The sequence below is a fragment of the Mustelus asterias genome, chromosome 16 (assembly GCF_964213995.1).
Source record: "Mustelus asterias chromosome 16, sMusAst1.hap1.1, whole genome shotgun sequence".
NCBI lineage: Eukaryota > Metazoa > Chordata > Chondrichthyes > Carcharhiniformes > Triakidae > Mustelus > Mustelus asterias.
The window spans coordinates 63,275,652-63,286,656 of NC_135816.1; the positions used below are offsets into that span (position 1 = coordinate 63,275,652).

The 11,005-nt window shown below is 44.0% G+C and overlaps 1 protein-coding gene across 1 annotated transcript in view; it reads right to left on the bottom strand.

Moving 5' to 3' along the window:
- The window catches only part of n4bp3 (NEDD4 binding protein 3), a 107,050-nt gene extending 106,540 nt beyond the window's left edge, over positions 1–510 (bottom strand). The window contains exon 1 of the mRNA XM_078231631.1: positions 327–510. The gene's annotated coding sequence lies outside the window, so the exon portion shown is untranslated. The remainder of the gene's footprint in view (positions 1–326) is intronic.
- Positions 511–11,005: the final 10,495 nt, after the last annotated feature.

Below are 11,005 nucleotides of genomic sequence, written 5' to 3' on the forward strand. Positions count from 1 at the left end.
ATCTTGCCTCTTAGGATAAGCGGGAGGTGCCAGTTTTAAAGTGGCAGGCACACAGCTCACTCTCCATCATGACTTGGACAAGTGCACAATGTGTAAAGTGCACGATTTCAATGTGCCAGACAAGACGGGACCACCTATCGAGCGCGATAACTTGAAGCTAAATAAAACCAACTATTAGCTCGCCAACTATTTCTCAACCCACTCCTACTAACTGAGAGTCCCGGGCTAGAAACACATTCTTTTTACAAGTCCGCACAAGCTCCACAGTCACAGCAGCAAGGACACAGAACAATGCCCTCCCCATACACAGAATGCAGCGATCTCACCATAGTTCACTGGTATTCCGGCTCTGCTTGCAGCGAGGTTGTGTCTGATGCTCCCGCACTCTGTCCTCTCCCACTCTGGATGCACTCACTCGGGGAGACTGCCTGCCTGTGAATACTCTGTGCGAAAGACTTGCTGAGTAGCCCCGCTCTCACTCTCTCTCTCTCTCTGACACAGCGCAACCAGCCCTAATCTCACTTTTTATCAAATGCAATACCGAGCTGGAACGGGGCAGTCGCAGAAAAAGGGACTGGACAATTCAAACAGCTCGGGGGTGGATCCTTAAAGAAACAGGATCTCCCCCCCGCAGCCCAACTCCGCCTTCTAGGAGTAGCCAACCTAGTCCTTCCACAGCTACTCACTGAGACTCCACACTTCACATACAGGCCACACAACTTGTGTCTGCTAATGCTAAAGCTGTTCTGCTCTTGGATAAAGAGACAGAGCTTCCTGGCCACACATTCTCAGCGTATCATCATGTGCACACACACACTCAAATTGGCATGCACATAAACATGTTCACATGAATGAAAGTTTAAATAAACCAGAACAGGAAAGAGAAGTATGGGCCAAATATATACAGTAGGGTCGCAACACCATAAGGTTTAAGATACAACTTGTAAAGGACAAGGTGAGAAATTATTTTGTGGGCGGGTGATTTTATGGGGATGAGAATAGGGAAAAGTTAGCTGAAAAATATTACTGATTAACAAAGAAGGAGTGGGAAACATTTAAAATGATGGTCAAAAATCCAGATGAAATATATCCCACTTAAAAGCAAAAACAAAGTAGTCAGTTTAAGTTTATTTATTAGTGTCACAAGTAGGCCTATACTAACACTGCAATGAAGTTACTGTGAAAATCTCTGAGTTGCCACACGCCGGCGCCTGTTCAGGTACCCTGAGGGAGAATTTAGCATGGCCAAATGCATCTAACCAGCACAGCTTTAGGACTGTGGGAGGAAACCGGAGCACCCGGAGGAAACGCACACAGACAAAGAGAGAACGTGCAGACTCTACACAAATAGTGATTCAAGCCGGGAATCAAACCCGAGTCCATGGCGCTGTGAGGCCACAGCGCTAAGCACTGTGCCACCGTGATGACACACAGAGAAATAAGGGCAATATTAAAACAGAAGTAAAAGCAGACACTAATCACACAGACAAGAAAGAACAGGATGACAATGTCCTGATTTGAAAATATGTCAACATTTCTTGAGCATCGCAGGGTCAAAGTCCTGGAACTCCCTATACTTAACAGCACTGTGGGAGTACGAGGCAAGTTTTTTTACACAGAGGGTGGTGGAAGCCTGGAACTCGCTGCTGGGGGAGGTCGTGGAAGCAGATACAATAGTGACTTTTAAGAGGCGTCTTGACGAATACATGAATAGGATAGGAATGGAAGGATATGGTCCCCAGAAAGGTAGGGGGTTTTAGTTCAGTCAGGCAGCATGGTCGGTGCAGGCTTGGAGGGCTGAAGGACCTGTTCCTGTGCTGTAATTTTCTTTGTTCTTTGTACTTTCATTACACCAACTACAGCAGTTCAAGAAAGTGACTCACCGCCATCATCTTTCAGAGGCAATTAAGGATTTGCAACAAATGCCGGCCTCACCAACGACACTCACATCCCATGAAGCAAATAAAAAAAATACAAAAAGGATTAGGAAAAACGGCAAAAAAATTAGATCGTCAATAAGGAACTGCAGAATTATATCATCAAGGAATATAAGGAAGAATAATAAAGTATTCTACAGACATTCATAAACGGATACAAAACCCCCCAGATCCAACCCTCCTCATTCTCACATATAGGGATTCACTAAATACCCAGAAGCATTCAGTAAAATAATGAAGATGGCTTGGTGAATAATGTGTTTGAATACATTGCAGATTAAACTTCCAACTTGGCCCATTACAATAGGTACCTGACCATCAGCTCCCAGGAGATCCAAAGCCCTGTGTGGTCACTTCTTCGTAAGAGGTCTCACAACACCAGGTTAAAGTCCAACAGGTTTATTTGGTAGCAAATACCATAAGCTTTCGGAGCGCTGCTCCTTCGTCAGATGGAGTGGAAATGTGCTCTCAAACAGTGCACAGGGACACAAAATCAAGTTACAGAATACTGATTAGAATGCGAATCCCTAAAGCCAGCCAGGTCTTAAAGGTACAGACAATGTGGGTGGAGGGAGCATTAAACACAGGTTAAAGAGATGTGTATTGTCTCCAGACAGAACAGCTAGTGAGATTCTGCAAGCCCAGGAGGCAAGCTGTGGGGGTTACTGATAATGTGACATAAATCCAACATCCCGGTTTAGGCCGTCCTCATGTGTGCGGAACTTGGCGATCAGTTTCTGCTCAGCGACTCTGCGCTGTCGTGTGTCGTGAAGGCCGTCTTGGAGAACGCTTACCTGAAGATCCAAGGCTTGGTCAACCGCCTGCCCTTTGGGAGTGCTTCTTTTCGTGATGCCAATCCAAGGAGGACGAGTGCGCGCCGTGCTGGAGTGAAGTCAAGCCACAAAGTAACGGTTTCGAACCGTCCAAGCAGCAGAAACACCGCCGTGACACGGACACACAAACGCCTCCCGGGAAGGACGTGTGCGCGCCGTGCTGGAGTGCAGTCAAGCCACAAGGTAACGGTTTCAAACCATCCAAACAGCAGAAACACCACCGTGACACAGACACACAAACGCCTCCCGGAATGCAAGCACTCCCCCTCGCTGTGCTCAGAGGCAACCACCATTCTTTCGCAGCCTTCACGACACACGACAGCGCAGAGTCGCTGAGCAGAAACTGATCGCCAAGTTCCGCACACATGAGGACAGCCTAAACCGGGATGTTGGATTTATGTCACATTATCAGTAACCCCCACAGCTTGCCTCCTGGGCTTGCAGAATCTCACTAGCTGTTCTGTCTGGAGACAATACACATCTCTTTAACCTGTGTTTAATGCTCCCTCCACCCACATTATCTGTACCTTTAAGACCTGGCTGGCTTTAGGGATTCGCATTCTAATCAGTATTCTGTAACTTGATTTTGTGTCTCTGTGCACTGTTTGAGAGCACATTTCCACTCCATCTGACGAAGGAGCAGCGCTCCGAAAGCTTATAGTATTTGCTACCAAATAAACCTGTTGGACTTTAACCTGGTGTTGTGAGACTTCTTACTGTGTTCACCCCAGTCCAACTCCGGCATCTCCACATGGTCACTTCTTCCCCAAGGAGCCAGCCAAGCACATGGAGCCAGGAGGGACAAAGACTGTGACTGTACATTGTACTAAAAAGATACATACTGGAAAATACTCACATAAACGTACTCCATACGCCTCCTCACTCACTAAACATTCATTCAACAAAGATATTGAAGCCAGTAAATACTTCAGCTAATGGGAGTGAATTACTGGTTCACAGATGATAGCCTACGGATAGAAGAATAAAATCAAACCAGTTTTTATCTATCAGTTTACAATGTTGAAATGGTTCAAGGCATTTACACAATGAATGGAAATGCATCACAAACTGTGTCACAGAGTCCTAAGGCTCTAGCAACTGAGTGTACATGAATGATACTGCTCAGTAGTTTGTGATCAGTTTTGAACATTGGAATACAGGAAGCTTATCAACACAGTGGAAAAACTGCAATATAGATTCACTAGGATGTTAACAGGGTTGAAGAGTTCTGAAGAGATACTTGAGAAGTTTTCATTAGTGCTCAAAAGGCTAAGGGGTAACCTCACAGTAATATTCAAGTTTATGAAAGATTACAGTAAGATAAATAGTTTTCCTTGGTTGGTGAGATGGACACAAATCTAAGACAAGCACAAACAAATTGAAGGCTAGGTTTATAAAAATACATTTTAAGATTTGTTTGGAAGAGGGATTGAGCACGAGGGCAGTAGAGAGGCAGCCAAAGTATGAAATCAGGCAAAAAGGCCTCACTGAGACAGCACCGTTGGGAGTGAAGCCATCAACAGGCGAAGTCCCATTAGCAGCTAATTGGCCCTAGTCAAATTGGATCCAATCTGCACAGAGTCGACCTAGTCTGACTAACTGGGGGAAACTGTTTGATTTAAATAACTCTGTACTATTTTCAATTTGAATCTTTTGGCAATGAATAGGGCAGGATTTTTGGATCTGCCCTCCACTCAAAACCAATGGACTTTTGGCTGGGCTGCTGAATCTCCTGTAGCAGGCCCCACTGCAACGGGCACGGAAAATCCTGACCACAGGGTTACCAACCCTCCAGGATTGGCCTGGAGTCTCGAGAAATTGGAGATCCATCTCCAGGACACTGCTGTGTGCAACCCTGGAAAAAAAACCATCGGGACATTAAAACAAAATCAACTTTTGTCATTTTCAATTGACATTTCTCTTTTCCAGATATAAAAAATATAGAAAAAGGGCCATTTGGCTGACAGTCAAACATCATCCAATTGGTAATAAGTCTTTTTAGCTTTCCAATTAGCGTAGGAAGGCAGTACGTCATAAAGATGGATGTATTGGTCAACTACTGGCTGGACTTTGTGTGTGGGGGGGGGAGGGGGACAAGTCATGTGATTGTCCAGGGACACACTTAATCACAGTTGGCAACGCCAGTAATAAAGCTGTTGGATTTGAGGTAAAATTGTATCTGTCGTGATTCTCAATCTCTTCAACATTACAGGTTAGAAGAAATTCTTTACACAGAAGATGGTTATAATGTGGTATCCTCTGCCTTCACGGCAAAGTTCATAAATTCCTCAGAAATCAAATTGGAAATGAAAACTATTAAGGGTAAGGGGAGTCAGGGGTTCAAGGAAATGATTAATGGAGGGAAAAACCTTGACTTGATGGAATGATCTCTTTTTGTGCTGCAGGGTGCCATCATTTTACAAATGCGACTAAGTTGCAAGCTGTAATTTCAGGAACTGAGTGTCCAAAAACACCTCTAAAATGTAATACTGTTAACCATTAAAAAGACTTGTTTTTGGTGATTTCCATCACAATAAAATTTCCAGGCTGCAATCTACCTTTTGCATCAACTACATGTTACATAATTTGCAAAAGCAACCAGTAGTAGGATCCAGTCGTAATAGCCTTCAATATATAGTATGTCCTTGTACAGCAGCTGTTACACAGTATCAAGCACAATACAGCATGCAAAACAGCAAAATCTCTCCGCAAGCAAAATACTTAACACAAAATGTAATCCACACACCAATGCAGCAACTCAACACAACATGCAAGATACGCAATGCAGGAGGCAACACAGATTTTTCACGGATGTGGAACATTGCAAAAGGTTTGTAGGCCCCAGCTCATAGCATATACCATGCAGGTCAAAGCGCAGTGTGTACTAACATAGCTAATCACAGAATAAATGTACAATCCAATTCATACAAGTATTTAATAACATGTAGCCCACAGAATATAGAACCCAACAACACACTCTTTAAGTACCAAATAACACACAATCCATAGCCTTCAGCCCGCAACCTTGACACACATTGTATATTCGTATTGCAGGGTGCAATAAGTGGCTCACAAGAAACACATTGCCCCTAAACTGCACTATGCAGCAAGCACTGTACATCACAGAAAATACACTCCACATTGGGGAGCCCTCACGTCATATCACTAGTAGTCCATAGCATGTAGTAAAGATGACACAGCAGGTAGCTTCTACGCAGAGGACTCAGTCTCATTAGACTTCCATTGCAGCCTACTTCAATGGGCACCAAGGGGGACTTTATGCTGGAGATCCACAGTTTTTCCACTTTTGAACAATTGAAAAATTTAATGAATGACGATTGTTTTAATTGTGCCCAGGAGACCTCTTCATCATATCACTTCTGGCAGCACAACATTTTATGCGTGGATCAATTCCTGCCCCAGGACTGAGATTAATCAAATATTGATCAGACGGACTGCGAAAACACAGAGTTCTGAGATTTCCACATACTTCGGCACGCAGCTGATTATATCATTGTCTCATAACAAAAAGGTTGTTAACAATCCTTGCACAGCAGTTAATTGTTGTTCTGAGGCCAGTGGAAAACATTCACTTAAACCCACTTTTATAAAACAGATTTTGCATGACACATCAAGGACATCTAGAGCTAACAGAGTTTTCCCAGAATTGCATTGTCCCTGTGCCTCTGGGGTCAAGCTCCTCAAACACAGCCCAGGCTTCACTCTGAAAGGGTAAAGATGTTTCTTAGCACAGGATGCTCCATAGCAGATAGGTGAAGGTGATATTTCAATCTCATATGCCCAGCTCAGCCGTTGAAGAAATAACAAAGTAATCCTTGACTAGGAAGATGGGGAAAGAGGATTTGTATAGTATCGTTCACATACTCATGGCCTTCCGAAGCAGCAATTATTTACTTCTGAAGAACAGGGCACTGTTATTTTGTAGATCAATGGCGTGCAACCTGCGCTGGAGAGTCACATGCGGCCCATCTGTGTTCTGAGTGTGGCCCACAAGACATTTTGTTAACCGTCGCAGGATTGCCACATTCCACTGATTTCCATCCATGTAGCATTTTCCCTAGAAGTATGACTGACGTGATATAAAGCAAGGGCACGTGAAGTGAGGTGCGTGCTGATTGTACACAACATTAACTGTGAGAGCTGTGCACTCCCTCTGCATCCAAAGTGTAAATATTTCTTTTGTTCTACCATTTGAAGGTGATGAGAGTTCTATTGACCTACAAATGATTAAGCATTTTCTATAACACGTTATGAGATATTCGCTGCGTATTAACTGCATTTAATCTTATTCACGGGGTCATGGTTAGTGAACAAGCCCAATTTCACTCTTGCGGCCCACTCACTAGCCGAGGTTGCCCATCACAATTGTAGGCTAATGCATTAACAAGATCCCACCGGCAGCAATGTAGAATCATTGCACACCAGGTTGCTGCTAGCCAGTGGCCTATGCTGATAAGTGATAGCGCATGATCAGTGAGCATACATTGCCAAGAGGAAGTCAAGCTTGGAACATGACCAGCTGCGCAATGGAATGATGACGGGAAAGAAGATAGTCAAAGAGTAGTAATGGGTGGAGTAGTGATTAAGGAAGCTGGGGAAGGCTAAAATACTGAAGGGGGAAATTGAAAACAAATGAAAGGATGAGAAGAAGACAAGAGATTGGGGGCCCAATGAATGCTGTAAAAGAGAGAGAAATAGTGGCCTTGGATTGGAAGCAGCAGCCGAACAGACATGTAAATGGCGCAGAGGGAAAGCTGAGTAATTCTAACAAGGCAGAAAGCAGGCAGACACATAGCAGTCTTAAATTAAGAGTAGGGAAGAACCAATATCTTGACCAAGACATGGGATGTGTGATATGGGAAGGAGCGTATAAAGAAACAAAACTCAGTAAAAATAGTTAGGAATAAAGAGGGGTGGTCATTGGAAACAGTTTTCTCTATTACTGTCCCAACAGTGAAACAATAGCTGGATTTTCCTCCATTTGACCACATTAGTTTGGGCCGTTTGGTTGGAGAAAAATTGTGAACAATGCATAACACCTCATCAGTTACCGAACATTACCCATAGATTTTTTTTAATCAAAAGGACTTTCTGCAGAAGTTTGCAGAAAATGCAGGGTGGGATTTTATGGCCTCGCTTATCCCAAAACCATAAAATCCTACCTGAGGTCAACGAACCTTTCCATAGTCCACCCCTCGCCCGCTCCGTTTCCCGTGGGAATCCCACCCTGGGCCAGTAAAATTCTGACCGCAGTAGATCTCCCTCAGTGTATCCGAACAGGCGCCAGAGTGTGGAGACTAGGGTATTTTCACAGTAACATCATTGCAGTGTTAACGTAAGCCTACTTGTGACTAATAAATAAACTTTAAAAACTTTAGATCTGTGCCAGCTGTTGGGTATCTATGGGCAGAACAAAGACTTGGCAAGCATCTGAATCACTGCAATACAGTCATGTCTCCATGGTTCTCTTTATCAAGAAATGTCACATTAACGTTTCTTAAAATTAAATACTGACATTCTGTCTTGGGATCTTCCTGATGTTGGTACAGTCCCTGGAGAACTGAGTCATCTACAGTTTCTAACTCTCTCCATAGTACCCATTACTCTCTGTATGCAGAGTTATTCATTCATTCATGTGTGCTTTGCCTGACGGCAGATCCTTGACTCATTGGCCGGAATTTTCATGCCGGCAGGATCTTCTGGTTCCACCAGCAGCACACTCCCACCTCAGGTTTCCCTGTGATGTGCGGTGCAGTCAATGGGAAATCCCATTGATAGCGCCGGGACCAGAAGATCCTGCAGTCAGTGAATGGCACATTGCCTCCCGCCACAGGAAATACACCGTGGGGAGGCCAAAAAACATCTCCATTGTCTGCTGCTGCTTCAGTCTGAGCAGCTTTCTTGGCAGTTTGTTGTCAGCAGTGGTTTGTCATTGCTTTCTACTCTCAGAGGCAGGTCGCCAGTCTACTGGAGCCGGAACAAGGATCAAACCTCACTGCTGGTACTATCCTGAACCGCACACTAGCCTTCCAGGCAACTGAGCTAACTGGCCCCATACACAAAGTCATAAATCTCTGAAATCATTACATCCACTCATTTCTGTAGATTTTGGAGAAATGAACACTAAATGGGTCTTCAGTTACACAAATGAACAAACTGTAGTACAATCAGCTTTTTCAGGATAAGGCTAATTAAAATATAAAAGCCTCAACAGTCACAGTCTCAGGTTTTTTTTTAATGGCTTAAAGTCCTGTCTCTGCCTTGATTGTCGCTCAGATCAAACAGCTAATGTTGAATGTGCTGCCATTTACAGACTTTAGAGACGGCCAAATGAGAAACATATGTCCATATAATATTGACTTCAATGAGAGGGAAAATCAGACAGGTTGTCTGATTGGCAGTTAATTAACTGTCGCTTGTTTTGCAGCACCTGAGGTTGAATTTCATCCTCACCGTCTCTTCTTACTTTCATTATCCTGGATAATATGCCTCAAAATTCTTCTGGTGCCCCATCTTGTGAAGGTAACATAGGGCCAGCCCTTCCTTCTTCTCCTTTGTGTAGCTTTTCCCATTTGGGGTCACCACAATGCTGGTTCATTACCTTCTCCATTTCCTGCTGTCAGTCACACATTTCTTTTCCAATGCTGCTCTGTTTAAGTCTCTCGCCACCATCTGGTCTTAGGTCTTACTCAGAACCATTGAATCGTACAGTGCAGAAGTAGGCCTCTCAGCCCATCAAGTCTGCACCGAACAATCCCACCCAGGCCCTATCCCCATAACCCATGCATTTATCCTAGCTAGTCCCCCTGACACTAAGGGGCAATTTAGCATGGCCAATCATCCTAACTTGTACATCTTTGGACTATGGGTGGAAACCGGAGCACTCGGAGGAAACCCATGCAGACACGGAGAGAATTTGCAAACTCCACACACAGTGACCCAAGCTGGGAATCGAACCCCGGTCCCTGGCGCTGTGAGGCAGCAGTGCTAACCACTGTGCCACCATGCCACCCGTACTCTTCTCCTGCTTCTTGGCAGTCCCATCTCTATCACTCACCACATTTCCTATTTCCCCTCTCTCTCTCTCTGTAACAGATGACCATATCATTTCATTCTCCTCTTGCCATTTCTTCGATGCTTCCGTAGACTCCCTGATGTGTTGGTTCTTGATTGTGTCCTGTCTTCCTCACATCTATCTGAGGATCTGCATCTCATTAGTTTCCAGATGTTGTTCCTCTTTTCCTGATGTTACCCAGATTTCTGCACTAAAATACAAGGCTGGGCCCATAACTAGCTTGTAGGTTCTTCCTTTCAGTTTCAACAATACTCTTCTATCACACAAACCTCCACTGCATTTTATATAATTACTCTAACCGGAGGTAATCCATTGCTTAATTTACATTTCTGTATTTCCATCCACTATTGACACCAAACACTTAGAGTCACAGAGTCATAGAGGTTTACAACATGGAAACAGGCCCTTCGGCCCAACTTGTCCATGCTGCCCTTTTTTTTTAAACCCCTAAGCTAATCCCAATTGCCCGCATTTGGCTCATATCCGTCTATACCTATCTTACCCATGTAACTGTCTAAACGCTTTTTAAAAGACAAAATTGTACCCACCTCTACAACTACCTCTGGCAGCTTGTTCCAGACACTCACCACCCTCTGTGTGAAAATATTGCCCCTCTGGACACTTTTGTATCTCTCCCCTTTCATCTTAAACCTATGCCCTCTAGTTTTAGATTCCTCTACCTTTGGGAAAAGATATTGACTATCTAGCTGATCTATGCCCCTCATTATTTTATAGACCTCTATAAGATCACCCCTCAGCCTTTTACGCTCCAGAGAATAAAGTTCCAGTCTATCCAGCCTCTCCTTATAGCTCAAGCCATCAAATCCCCGTAGCATCCTAGTAAATCTTTTCTGCACTCTTTTTAGTTTAATAATATCCTTTCTAAAATAGGGTGACCAGAACTGTACACAGTATTCCAAGTGTGGCCTTACCAATGTCTTGCGCAACTTCAACAAGACGTCCCAACTCCTGTATTCAATGTTCTGACCAATGAAACCAAGCATGCTGAATGTCTTCTTTACCGCTCTGTCCACCTGTGACTCCACTTTCAAGGAGCTATGAACATGTACCCCTAGATCCCTTTGTTCTGTAACTGTCCCCAATGTCCTACCATTAACTGAGTAAGTCCTGCCCTTGTT